At 37.8% G+C, this 14,702-nt stretch overlaps 1 protein-coding gene across 2 annotated transcripts in view; it reads right to left on the bottom strand.

Annotated features, from left to right (window-relative positions):
* Pkib (cAMP-dependent protein kinase inhibitor beta) overlaps positions 1-14,702 on the bottom strand; it is a 97,071-nt gene that overhangs the window by 41,505 nt on the left and 40,864 nt on the right. For both annotated transcript variants that reach the window (XM_029542515.1, XM_021205616.1), the window contains exon 3: positions 323-390. The gene's annotated coding sequence lies outside the window, so the exon portion shown is untranslated. The remainder of the gene's footprint in view (positions 1-322; positions 391-14,702) is intronic.

Here is a 14,702-nt window from a genome sequence, read left to right as displayed (position 1 = left end):
AAGAAGAAGAAGAAGAAGAAGGAGGAGGAGGAGGGAGGAGGAGGAGGAGGAGGAGGAGGAGGACATCAGGAAAGAGAAAAGAGAAATTGGCCAAAGAATAAATGCAATAGCAATATTCACTAGTTTTACGTACATGTGCTAAAAGATTTTTTGATTGGTGTTTGGTTTCTTTCATAATATTCAGCTGCTATTTTTGAAGAGTGGTAAATTTTTCAAATTTTCATGTCAATTCATATTGTATAGCTGTATTTTGCCAAAGGAGCTATTTTTCTCCAAATTTGTTTCTAATTTCTTAAGTAGAAAAAATTAAAAGGATACTTACAAATCTGTGGTTAAAATGTGCTGTTGTTTCTAAGACAGGTGGAGGATGAAGCCGAAAGGGAGTCTTTCCTGAAAATGCAAAAGAAGCAGAGAAGAAAAACTCTTTGAAGAACCAGAAAAGAGGATAGTTATATTAGTAACCAAATTTGAATATTTTGTATATATATATATATTTAAAATGGGGTCCAAGTAATAAATATTAAGATTTTCCTGGCCTCCTTAGGGAAACTAGAACCTCTGAGTCAATGGAGATACTATGTGTTAAAAATTAAAGTGATTGCATTTCCAACACCAGATGTACTGAAGATATCAGCTACAAAATCTAGCGGGTGATTACTGCCTCAGTACTGATCAAAGGCAAGCTGAGAAAAAAATCATCTCATAGACACAACACATGACAGACATCAGTTTTGTTGCCATTCACAGAACGATCTTGTAAGAAAATACTTGCCATTCCTATATTTTTGAGAAGTTGTAACTATACATATCAAACATTTAGGATGTGATCTCATGTATCTCATTTTGGATTGGATATAAAACGTCTCCTACAGGCTTGCTTGTGCCTCTGAACTTTTGGTCCCCAGCTGTAGGCAGAACCTTGGCTGTCTGACCTGTAAGTAGGACCTATCTAGAGGGGGATAGATCACTGGAAGTGTGTTTTAATATTGTAGTTTGGCCCCAGGCCCATCTAGCCATCTCTTCTTTATAGACACTAAGAAGCATCAGCTCTCACTACTTGTGATGCCTGCAGATGTCCTGTGTTTCCTGGAGTGATAAATTGTATTATCCACCTCACTGGTGACCCCAATTAAGTCTTCCCTCTCTTAAACCTCTTAAAATATTGTTATTTCTATCAGGTATTCTTCCACAGCAGCCAGAAATGCAAGAGAAACTGAGACATTGTATCCAGGTGCCTAGCACAGATATAGAAACCACAGAGAAAGAATCCAATCATCTTCGTTCCAATTATGGAAATAAACTACACACATTCAATTCCTCTTCAAAGAATGGCCCCTGGCTCTTGGTTTAAACACATGTTGCAAGTAGGGTGGGAAGTAGTAGGAACATGACTCACCAGTGTTTCCGAGGCAATCAAGGCATCTGAGTACCCTTACAAAGCAGTAAGTATCCTTATGTCCCAGTTAACTGCCCCATTTACCCATCCTAGGTTATCTCAGCTAGCTCCTAAATTATATTCTTTCATGCATGCTTGTTTCCTGAAGATTCATTCTTTACCTACATATTGGGTGGAATCATTTTAAATTAAATCTGCTCATATTCACCCTATGACTGATCATTTCCAGGCTTCCTTTCTCTACATAATCAAGCTCAAGTTGTCCCATAGGGATTAACTTCATTGTGAGTTTCTTGTTGCTTTTCACTCAAATCCAGTAGGAATCAATGCTAAAACTCCAATGCTGTGCTCAAGCATTGGGGTCTATATTTGCCTTTGTAGCTGAGGCTCTTTACACTCAATTTTCTCTCACCTCTTTCTGATATCTACTCATCTAATCTGGGTCAATTTGAGCACTCCTTCACAGAAGTCTTTCACATCTCTTTCAGACTAGGTAGAGCAGTATATCAACTGGACTTACCCCATGCATTGCAAATTTCTTCGCAATGACTGCCTTTCTTCTCATGCAAGTCTGTTTTTAAACACTTCAAGGACTTAAACAGTAACTCACTTGTCTTACCCCTAGCACACTTTTCCAAGATGGTGGGAAAAATGCAGTAAACATCTTGTCAAGTATCAATGTTCACAAGGTACGTTTTAGACTTACAGATGTCCGACTGCATACTTCCCTACCTGTGTGAATCTTAAAAATCGAAAGAGGACACTTTTGAGCTTGTTCCTATACCCAGCTTCTCACATGGTTTTGTATTGTTCCAATCACTCAGGGACTGTTTCCCTTCAGTGAAGTCTTATATTTATAGGCCAAACAGAAGGAAGTGAGGAGAGGAAGAGAAAAATAAATCATGCAACAGTCATGTGGGAAGTAGCAAGAAGATAAAAAAAAAAAATGAACTTAAACATTTATAGACTCTAATGTCTATATATACCACTAAAAATCCAAAATAAAGAAAAAAGTATCTTCATAACTCCACTTTCCTTCTTTAGCCATTTGCATGTAGTTCTTGGCAAAGATCCAGCAGAAAGTGAAAACAGAAATTCACTATTAAGTCAGGTAGATAAATCCATGCATTGCTATTTGTGTTTTTAAAGTAGTGATTAAATTCTATTAATTTTACATGCTTTCCAGAATTAAATTGAACTTCAATGTTACAAATTTTCACCTACTCTGTCCATGACAGGACAAAATCATGAAATATGAATAGAATAATTTATTTCCTCTTGGTTTCCTTTTGACTAATGTTACATCCAAAATACTTCTTCAATGGACTTTGAAAATAGTTTTACACCCATTATTTTGACTTTTCATATATATCAAAATTCAGATTTACAGCTAATATGGTAATGACAAACAGTGAAAGTCAAGAATCTGTCTCTACTCATTCTTTGTTATTAAACATTTTTTTTTCATGCAAAGCACAAATATTCTCAAAAAAGTTTAAAGAAAAGTGGGATATACCTATTACTTTTGTAATGTTGAGATAACCAACATCCAAGAAGGGACTCTCGACTGAAGAACTTTCCAGATCAGATTGGACCATGGATTTGTCTCTGAGGGATTGCATTGATGGCTAATTAATATGGAAGGGCCCACGTAGCTCTCTGTGGCTGCCCACTATCCGGCTCAGCACTAGGTGGGTGGTCCTAGGTTATACAAGAAGGTTATCAAACATAACCTTGAATGAAAGTCAGTGTTCATCCATAGTTTCTGCTTTAAATTCCTATTAGAGTCCCCATGCTGACATCCTGTAATTATGAAGTGTAACCTATAAGCAAAATAAACCATTTCACCCTTAAATTAATTCAGGTCATGGCATTTGTCACAGCAACAGAAAGAAAATTAGAAGAATATCTTACTTACTTATGTTTTTAAAATAAAAATTACTAGACATTATATACTAAATTATAACTGTAAAATATATCAAATGTAAAATATGATAAATGTAAATATGATAAGTTGCAAAATATGATATATGTAAAATGAAATAAATCTAAGTGTTTGTGGTTCTTCAATGAGAATGATCCCATAGGCTTATACACCTGAATGATTATCTCTAGTCATCAAAACTGTTTTGGGAAGGATTAGGAGGCTTGATATTATTGGAAGAGGAGGAGGAAAACCATAAAACTCTCCCTCTTTCCGTCTCCAAGTTGTGGATAAGGATGTAAACTCTTAGCTGTTGCCCCAACACCATGTCTGCCAGCCTGCTACCATGCTCCCTACCATGATGACCATGGACTCACCTGGAGGAGGCACACAGTCCCTGTGCTCACAGATAAGCACTAGGAAAACCAGGAATACTAAACATAAATTGTGATATGCTTAAATATGTCTGAAGTGAACAATCTGGTGTCAGACTCTCCAAATGTGGACAAACATCAACTACTGAGTTGTATTAAACAGAGCTTCCTTCTGGTCTGACCCAGGATTGACACTCTGATGGCCATGTGTTTGCAGAGACCCCTATGCACACCCTATGAAACTGTAATCAAACCTTCAATTAAATGCTTTCTTTCATTTTGCCTTTGTGATAGTATCTCTTCAGAAGCAATAGAATAGCAACTAACAAGTTCTAGTATGCTTTTTCTGAACTTTAATATTAAGGAACAATTTTCATAACATGGATACCACACTAATCCTTTCTGAATTCTCTCTGCTCCAATTATATTTACATCCAAAGTTGATCAGACTTTGATAGCTAAGAGATACAAAAGGCAAAAGAGCAAGTGACCTCACCAAGATGGATTTTACTTTACCCTGTAAGAAAAATTGATCAAAATGTGAATTTGTCAGTAGAAATCCATCCAGTTAGAAACGAGCACCTTCAGAATTGTGACCTGCCAGATCTTGACTATCATCTCACCTAAGCAGAAGCCAATATAAAGACAGACAGGTAAAGAACTGCTGGGAACTCCACAGGGTCCCAGGACTGAGTCTTCCTTTTCTTCCTGCCACTGTTCCTCTTTCCGACCAAGGTTACGGCTAAGAGAACTAAACAGTCATTTGTTGTTATAGAGATCTGATTCACTAGGTTAGAAATGGACCCCGAGCAACTACTTCACTGTTGAAGGCAATAAAATTGCTCAAAGCATTTGTTCTGAGTGTTTATCTTCCCCTTTGGTGCTCTTCTTTCATATGCTTCCTGAATATCTTTTTGGTTGTTTTGTTTTGTTTTGTTTTGTTTTTGCCAGCACAGATCTAAATCTCATTTAATAAATGTGTGAATCACGAGTAGGCAAGATTTAGGGTAATTTTTGCCTCTAGGGTTAGTTAGCAAAATAATAAACACGTATTATCTCTTTACTTCTAAAATCATGACAGGTTGGTTATGTAAGTTTCTATCTCACAAGACTTAAAATTGTATATGGAAATTTCAAAAGATAATCTCAATCGAAGGTGTGTTCTACTATAAAGATACACATCAAGTTGTAGGTTTGGGGATTGACATAACTTGTTTTGGAACAAATAATCAAATAGACACAGGATAAGATTTGGACTAAGCTTGCATTGTACTGTTCTACAATTTCCATGAGGTACTAACTTTAATTATGGCTCCATCATGAAGTATTTTATAGCAAACAATTGTGTACTATACAAACATATGTAAGTTGAAATGTGCCAAATAAGTAACTGTTGATCTCTGTGAGGCAAATTAACCACTCTGGTTATATGAGCAAGTTTTAAAGGATATTGCGAAGATGGATTTAACCTCTCAAACATGACCATGGTGGAAACAAGCATCAGAAGGGAATTGTGACGGTAACAAAGCATGCGCATCCATGACTCTTCCTTCTACCCACAATCCAGAGAATTAGCTTAGGAAGATTCGAGAGACACAGTACCTGACACACAGGAGGCATGCAAAACATGCTTGCTAATGAATGAGTTAATGAATATATTAGTGAAAAAAAAATAAGCATTTATAAAGGTCTGAGAACAGGTAGATAAAGTTAATACTTAAAGAGTCTTGGAGATCTCATGCTTTAGGCAACTGGCAAAGTTTAACAAATTTTAATGTTAAGCTAGCTTTTCCTTAAAAGATAAAAATGGGTAGATTTACAGTGAGCAAAGAGAAATGTAAAGTCCCTAGATGTAATCTCAGAAATGGGCAACAAAAACCTACCAGAAGGTGAAGATAGTAAAACTATTATAATGAAGAAATGACATACTAGGTCCCTGTGAATAGCATCCCTCACTCCCTGCCCAAGCCTCTAGAGAACAAGAAAGCTTAGCACAAAGACTATTACTGTGCCTCGGGTGTTGTTAGGTGTGGTCATCCCAAAGGACTATTTCATTAGCATGAGTTGCGAGGATTCTAAGTTGCTTCTAGATCACACGCTGGAAGGAAAGCACTCTTTTCCTATTTGCAAATTGGACTGAACGTATGGAGTGATTCTTTGATCACAAGGTGGATGAAGACTCTCTCCACTGCAAATAGTAGGAGAAGATGTGAGGAGCTCGTGATACTGTCTAATCATTGTATATCCTTGATCACATGGTAGAACTGTCTGGAAGGAGACTCTAGGATTATACTGTGGTTAAGCCACTGTTATTTTGTGGCTTTATTTTAACAAATATGGTAAGAAAAACATTTTAACATGGAAAAAAAATCATGGAAAGTAGTCCTATGAAATACTGGATGAGGGTCAGCCTGATCTAAACCATTTACATGGTTCTAGGTCCAGAACCATGTCTATGGTTCTATGTCTATGGCAGAAGGGCAATAGTATAACCATCAAGATTACAGGAGAAGAGAGTAATAGAGAGCGATATTGAGATTATTAGCAATTAGATGAGACAGGGAAGTACTCAGACCATAACTGGAGCCAGGAGTCTGGGACTCAAAGGAGCAAATTGAAAAATGGAAGATCAACAATTTTTTTCATAGTTTATATAGTTTACAAATGAAAAGAGAATGTCAGAATAAAAAAAAAAATGTACTGCCTGTCCAAACCTTAATAATGGAGTGTTTGCACACAAATCAGTAAGAAGCAGCAAAAAGACCAGCACAGGAAAAAATACAGGCATTTCTTACATGGGAGTATAAAATGATTAAAAACAGAATAGAATCAACCCCAGCTGGCAAAGACATTTGAAGGAATTTCATGCTCTGGGTATTTAAAATGCATGTAGAGATATGCTGGAAAAATAAAACAACCATATCTTGAAACAGAACAGTGTTCATCAAGGTTCTGAAAAAGCCAAGTTCAATTTCAGAAATCCTAAGAGAGACAGAACAAGGACCATAGCATCTTCTTTTGTAGGAAACCCTCGCAATAGAGAAAGAAGGAGATGAGGTGAGAGATTAGAGGCTAAGGAAGCAGCGGCATTTCAGCTCTGACAGATGCTACCTCTAAGATACTGCTTACCTCAGAAATGGCAAAATCCTCCCCAAAATTTGTTGTTTCTTACATTTAACATTTAAGCCTTAAAGTTAAAGGAATTATAGTTTATAAGAAGAAAATAAACCGCCTCCTGTAAAAAATAGGCAATAGTTTGGAAATGTATGTCATCTGTGAGATTTATTCCAGTTGCTAGACAGTCACCATTGTTTCAGAATTTTTAGGGGATGTTAAACTGTGTACCCTCCAAGTATCATCTTTCTACACCTGAACTATGCTATCCAGTGAAGATGGAATACTTCAGGAAGGAATCACAGCAAAGATTTCTTTTTTTTTTTTCAAGAGAACAAGACTTTATTCATGTTAGGAGGCTAAGATGAGATGGCTCAGTGGTTAAGGGCACTGGTTGTTCTCCCATAGCACCTTGGTTTAATAGCAACCACATGGCAGCCCATGATCCAGTTCCAGGGAATCTTCATCTGGATTCAGAACACACTGATGCATACTACCCATGCAGGAAAGAATGTGTATTACCGTCGTAGATAGATCCTGTGAATAGTGCCCACAGGAGACAGCAAAGATTTCTGTTCCTCTTAGTACCATGAACTTCAGATTGATCAAGTTTGTAAAGATTGCTTCCTTTCTTGCAAAAACACATGGTATAAACGCACACTACAGCTGCTCAAGGAGCATTTATGAAGACTCTAGGATTTTCTTGTGGAAGCGCTGCATTTCCACTGAAACTGCTCATACTAAATCTCTTTGTCTGAGATCCTCCTTTCCTTTCCTTTGAAGAGAAATCTGGTGGCAATCTCTTCCTCCTTGCATAGTGACTGCATTATCCATGGTCTTTCTGTCTGGGTTGGCGGGGGTGGAGATTTTATTGTAGTTTTAGGCTTTAATACTCTACTTGAGTTTTATAAGTTCTCAATAGTGGATCATGTTTGGGATCCCACACCCCTTCACTGTGGTGCTTGTTTTGTTTATCTTTTTGTAATGTAATGATTAGACATTGCTTATCATTCTTCCAAGTGAATGCAGGGTAGGAAGACCCAACCTAAAATGATCTTTCCAATATAAGTACATGCAGAACACCCAGGCAGCAGCTGCTATAAAGCACTAAGTTAGCTTGTGGGGAGTGAGAGAGCTTTCTTTTTATGTTGAATTACATAAAGAAAGGGCATGGCATGGATGGAAGATGAGCCTGTGGCAAGTGTGGAACCTGTGATTCTTGCATCTTTAGAGTTATACTCTGACCTTCAAGCCACTCAGCTCAGACAGAAAAGTCCCTCTTCTGACCCCAGGAGGTGCCACATAATAAACAAAGCACCAAGCGGAGGAGCAGGCTCACATTTGTTATGAATTGCTCAGTGTTTCTTAATGGTTGCCAGCAAAGCTTCAGTAAAAGCACACGTTTTAAAAGCTTCCTCCATTATAGTCTATGTAACATTCTGACTGCAGTTTAGTTAGTTTGTAAACATCTCATATCTGCTGAATAGCTTACAGTATCTTTTTATGATAGAATTTTATTTTGGTTTCAAAAGTCAACAAATTAAGTGATCTATTACTAGATATCTTTACAAATAAAATAAAATAAAAATTAGGTAACTTTTGAAATCTTTTGATGCAGAAAGAAAAAAGGACAAATAGATTTGGGTAAAAATTGTGCATTATAGTTGAAGAATATCTTCATGGATAATTATAAACGTAATTGATCTAAAATATTAGATATACCACCAATATTGTTATATCCAACCTAGTGGATTTACCCTTTGTACCTGACAATTTATATTCATAAGGGAAAGAAACAACAGGTGTCTTAGATAGAAAATTGTATACCTCTACTTTCTGAGAAAGAAGGAAGCAGGAAGTGTCATTGCCGTGATTTTCCTGATGATGTGAACTTCATCTCACTGCATCTTCACATAAGACACAAGAAAGCACTAATAACATCAGATGCCTGAGGGAACCTTCAGGTCTATAAGAGTCAGTGCCAAGCAGAAACAAGATTTGAATCCAAGTCTGCCAACCACAGAACCACACTGACCGATGACATGAGTCACATGACACACACATGGAAGCAGGTACAAAGTGAGACTGATGAACTCTATCTCAGTGGCTGCTTTGGATAAGGTTCTGTATTATTCAGAGATACTTCTATTTATTGTTATATTAACATTATCATATTTTAAGACGAAATGTCCCATTGTTGTGGATGGCCCTGGTGCTGTTGTATTTTGATATTAATTCCGCTTTCCCAGACTGGGTTGTCTGGAACGAGGAATGAGCCACGTACTCAGGTGGCTTCTTGTGAACCATCCCCTAATGAATAAAGGCATCAATCACTGGGTGAGTAGGAAGGACTTCTGGGTTGGAGGGAGAAAGAGAGGAAGCAGGAGAGAGTTAGGGGCTCTTGTGGATGGGGATTGCCACGGGACAAGATGTAGCTACTAGTGTCTCTTGGATTAGATGGCAAAACCTGGCAGATTCACCACCAGAGGATTTATATTTAATATGGCTTACAAGATTAGCATTCTAGTTGTTGTGCCCTGAGATTGAGTTACTATTATTTCTTACCTAAGTTTATGTGGTGCTTTTCTTCACATGATGGCTCGATTGGGTTCCAGAGAGAAAGGTATGGCGGCAAAGCCTAGGTTTGCCAGATGTGCACCACAAAGGCTGCAAGGGGTTTGAACCATGGAGCTTGCATGGTAGCAACCCACCAGTGGGAACTTAGTGAGCTGGGTGGAGAGATTTTGGAGCTCTGAGTCAAAGAGTCTCCACGAGATAAGAACTGGCCAGCAAGACCACCAGGGCTGAGAGTAGCTGGGTATCCCATGGGAACTTGATGTTCTTTTTATTATTTCCCACAACATCTGATCCCCACCTTTGTAACATCAGTAACCTGCCCAGAGGAAGTTGATATGTTTGGGAAAGGTCTATCAGTGTGTTCCATGGCAGCTGAAGACAACTAATCACTGTGTGGTCATTGAGCTCAAGCCTGACCCTTGGCTTTTTGAGACCATTTTTCTGTGTGTAACTTAGAATAGATTACAATCTTGCTTCAAAAGTTCCACTTCTGCCTCCGTGCTTCTGAGTACATCCTGCTTTGAATCATTTGTAAAGGGACATTTGAAGAATGAACGATGAGCTTGGAATTTTAATAAGAATCGTCTTTGAAAATTAAACTGAAGTTAATACTATTGTTCATCAACAAAGCAACTTCTATTTTTCATGCTTGTCTTCACTAAGTTGCATAGCCTAGCTTTGTTTTTTGTTTGGTTTTGGTGTGTGTGTGTGTGTGTGTGTGTGTGTTGTCATAATTTATTGTGATTTTACTGTATGTGTTTTTTTTTAAAAATCATGTATATGAGCCCAAAGACCAAAAGCTTAGGCCTAGGGAGATGTCTCGGTGGTCAAGAGAACAGAATATACACTACTCTTGCAGAGAACACAAGTTCTTACTCCCAGGACCTACATCATGTGACTAAGTCCAGCCCCAGGGGATCCGATGTCCTCTTCTAGGCCTCCAAAGCATTATGCTCTTGTAAACAAAAACCACACCTGCCATATTCACCTCTCTAACTGAAATATTTCTGAAGAACAAAATTTTATCTTTTCTAATTCATAGTCTTTCTAGAACTGGAGAGTATGTGACAGCGGGCCACAACAGACAGCTGTACAGAATGCAATCACAGCTGTCACTCACTACAGTTGCACAGAATGCAATCACAGCTGTCACTCACTACAGCTGCACAGACTGCCATCACAGCTGTCACTCACTACAGCTGCACAGACTGCCATCACAGCTGTCACTGTCTACAAACACACAGACTGCCATCACAGCTGTCACTGTCTACAAACACACAGACTGCCATCACAGCTATCACTCACTACAGCCACACAGCCGGCCATCACAGCTGTGACTCACTTTGTCCAAAAATTATTCTCAGCTCAATTTAAAAATCATTGATGTCATTAGGGTCCAAATTTAGAACTTAAAAAGTTTAAATATGTTTTCCGTGAAGGTGTATCCTCCCTAGAACAATTGTTATTTGACAAGCAAAGTCCTAAACATTATACTAAATATATGTGCTTTTGAAAATAAAGTAACATACATTGACAGAATTTATCTTAAGATACTAAATTAAAAGGCAAAAGGTTTGGATAAAAATTTTAAAAGGCCGGGCGTGGTGGCGCACGCCTTTAATCCCAGCACTCGGGAGGCAGAGGCAAGTGTATTTCTGAGTTCAAGGCCAGCCTGGTCTACAAAGTGAGTTCCAGGACAGCCAGGGCTACACAGAGAAACCCTGTCTCGAAAAAAAAAAAATTCAAAAGGCAGAAAAAAACAGTGCGCATATATATATGATGTAAACCATCTTTCTCATGATTATTTGATCATGACTACATGCCTGATACAACTTGTCTAATTGTATACTTCCTATAAGAGCATCTTATCCCGGTATCAGGAATTATCTGGCTCTGAGAAAAATAGCAGCTCTGGTAGAGATTCACTAGAACTACTCCTTAAAGTTGCCATTCCTTTCATCTTAGCTCTAAATTTTGTCTCTGTACCTGTATCCTTTCATGGGTATTTTGTTCCTTATTCTAAGGAGGAATGAAGTATCCACACGATGGTCTTCCTTCTTGATTTTCTTGTGTTTTGCAAAATGTATCTTGGGTATTTTAAGTTTCTGGGCTAATATCCACTTATCAGTGAATGCATATCTAGTGACTTCTTTTGTGATTGAGTGATAAGGATGTGATTTTGTGACTAAGGATGATAGATGAAAGGATAAACTCTCCAGAGACTACCCCATCCGGGGATTCATCCCATTGTCAGCCACCAAACCCAGATACTAATGCACATGCCAGCAAGATTCTGCTGAAGGGACCCTGATATAGCGGCCTCTTGTGAGGCTATGCCAGTGCCTGGCAAACACAGAAGTGGATGCTCACAGTCAGCTATTGGATGAACACAGGGTCCCCAATGGAGGAGCTAGAGAAAGTACCCAAGGAGCTGAAGGGGTCTGCAACCCTGTAGGTGGAACAACAATATGAACTAACCAGCACCCCCAGAGCTCATGTCTCTAGCTGCATATGTAGCAGAAGATGGCCTAGTCAGCCATCACTGGGAAGAGAGGTCCCTTGGTCTTGCAAACTTTATATGACCCAGCACAGGGGAATGCCAGGGCCAAGAAGTAGGAGTGGGTGGGTAGGGGAGCAGGGGCGGGGGGAAGGTATAGGGAACTTTCGGGATAGCATTTGAAATGTAAATAAAGAAAATATCTAATAAAAAACTTTTAAAAAAATTAAAAAGAAAAAAAGAAAAAAGTTGCCATTCCTACTTAAAGCTGCACTTCCAAAGTCAGTCATGCTGCTGTAGGAGCTGTCAGTCACCAGCCTGATAGGCTGGCTGTGTCGATTGATATTCTCCTTGTATTACAACACATCATACAGAACTGGTTTAAATCCATCTTTAAACATAAGAATGACCATGAAAATGCATAAATTTTATAAAATAAATTATAAAAGAATAACCCATTGATGCAGAAGGACCTTGTGATTTTCAGTTGAATGATCCCACCCACCCTCCATGTTTCCCTAAGGGGTTCTCAGTCTATCATATTTCAACTGTAACAGAAATATCAAATTTAGTGTTATGAGTGGAGTAGTACCTCTCGAAATGATATTTAAGGTCATAACCCTTAGTGCCTCTGAACACCACTGAATTTGAAAGTAGTTATTACAGGGTAACCAAATAGAGAAAATTCCCAGTAGAATAAGATGAGTCATTAAACAAGTATGACTGTTGTCCTTATAATCCAGGAGGAAATAATGTTTCATCTCATGACCTGCATATATTAATTGATATCAACTAATCATCATGGTGGCTGATACCCAGAACAAAGCAGTATGTTGATAGCATTAGAGTATTATTTTCTTGCTACTTTCCCAAGCAAATCAAATGGAAGAGAAATGATACCAAAATGGCAAGAGAGTGACAAGAACAAGAACTGAGACACTGAACTCCTGCTCTAGCACCTCCACTAGGGGCAGAGAGACACAAATGCTAGGACCAAGACATCTTTAAACAGAGTTAACTCCACCGTTGATGACCTCTGTGCCACCGACTAAGAAAATCACCCTCAGTAACCTTCAATTTACAGCTGAGTACCGTAAGACTCACACTTCACTAAATCCATACAGCACGGACGCAGTAATGGCTAGCAATGTCACAACTTAGCTCAGCGTTGGTACAAACTGGCACTTTACTCATAACTGCCCTCTCGGGGACTCTGCTTCTTCTCTTGTAATCACAAGGAGATAAGGTGGACAGGAAAGTGAGTCAATTCTAAAAATATCCATAGTGCCATGCAAATTACTTCTAAAATTGTACTATACCCAATTGGAAATTTTTATTCTTTAAAACTTTTCAAATTTTGTTGACAGAAATATTTCTAAAATACATTAATTCTCATCTCCTGTTTGTTCAGGTACTGATATCTACTAGCAATACCTGTTTAGGTGATATTGGGTAGGGTAATAATTTTTGATCATTGGGCTGCCTGCAGCTTATATAAACATTAAATATCATTAGATAACTAATTTGTATTATGCTTTAATATACAACAATAGCAATTTCTTGTTAAGAGCATGCTTATCTCATAACATTATCATACTTTAAAATTTTGCTTCATCTTTATATGAAGTTCTAAATATCTAAAATACCTAGTTATGCTAAATATTTTCTCTTAGGGAAAATATATAAGCTATACATAATTTGATAATTCTCAACTGTTCTTAAACAATCAAGTGTTTAAACATAAATATAGCTGTTTAAAATAATAGATTTCGAAAGATTTTAAGATCCAGAAGTGGATGACACCAAAGAAACACTATTTTTCAGGCATATCAAGACAAATGCACATATGAACTAACAGAAACTGTAACAGCTCAGACAAGAACTGCATATGCTTAAAGCAGACAAAATCCCAGCACAGATGAGGGCAAGCAAACAGAAAATCCCAACTCAAGCCAAGATGCTTTTTGCAATTGATCCCATAGAAGAAGAAAGACCTATCTACTTCTATGAAGTGATACTGATTGATCAGTCACACCTCGGGACATACTTGAGACTCAGCAATACTTTGCTATCACAAATTGAGCTCCATACTTGTAGTTTGGTTTGGTTTCCTTGTGAAACATTTGCCAAGGGGATAATTACTCAGCTGTTTAAAAACGAAATTATAAAATTTACCAGCAAATGAATGGTGCTAAAACAATTCATCCTAAGTGAGGTAACTCAGACCCCAAAAGACAAATATATGTTTTTGCTTGTTTGTGGATATTAGCTTTTAAACCTTCAGTCTGTGTGCTACAAGCTAAATAGCCATAAACATTAAGTACCTCATGGGGTGGAAGGGCTGTCCTAAGTAAAGAGAAATAGAATATAGTTTTATGGAGAGATAATAGTGAAATTTAAATAGGAGGATTAAATATGGAGGGCATAGAAGAGAGAGGTAAGCAAGGGACTGTAAGGTGGGAAAGCTAACACCAGAGGCCTTTCGAAAATCCATGTGGAAATCTACTACTGTAGAAGTTTCCATATATGAAAGGGTTCTAAATGGAGGCACCAAATAATAATGGAGAGAAATAACCCAACTACACCACTACTTCTTCTTCTTCTTCTTCTTCTTCTTCTTCTTCTTCTTCTTCTTCTTCTTCTTCTTCTTCTTCTTCTTCTTCTTCTTCTTCTTTTTTATTATTTTTTCTATTTCTTTTTCTATAGATTTTTTTTTCTATCTTTTTTTTTTATTATTTTCTTTATTTACATTTCAAATGCTATCCCGAAAGTTTCCCATACCCCTCCCCCCACCTCTGTTCCCCTACCCACCCACTCCCA

The sequence above is a fragment of the Mus pahari genome, chromosome 9, assembly GCF_900095145.1.
Source record: "Mus pahari chromosome 9, PAHARI_EIJ_v1.1, whole genome shotgun sequence".
NCBI lineage: Eukaryota > Metazoa > Chordata > Mammalia > Rodentia > Muridae > Mus > Mus pahari.
This window is presented reverse-complemented; position numbering and strand designations above follow the sequence as displayed.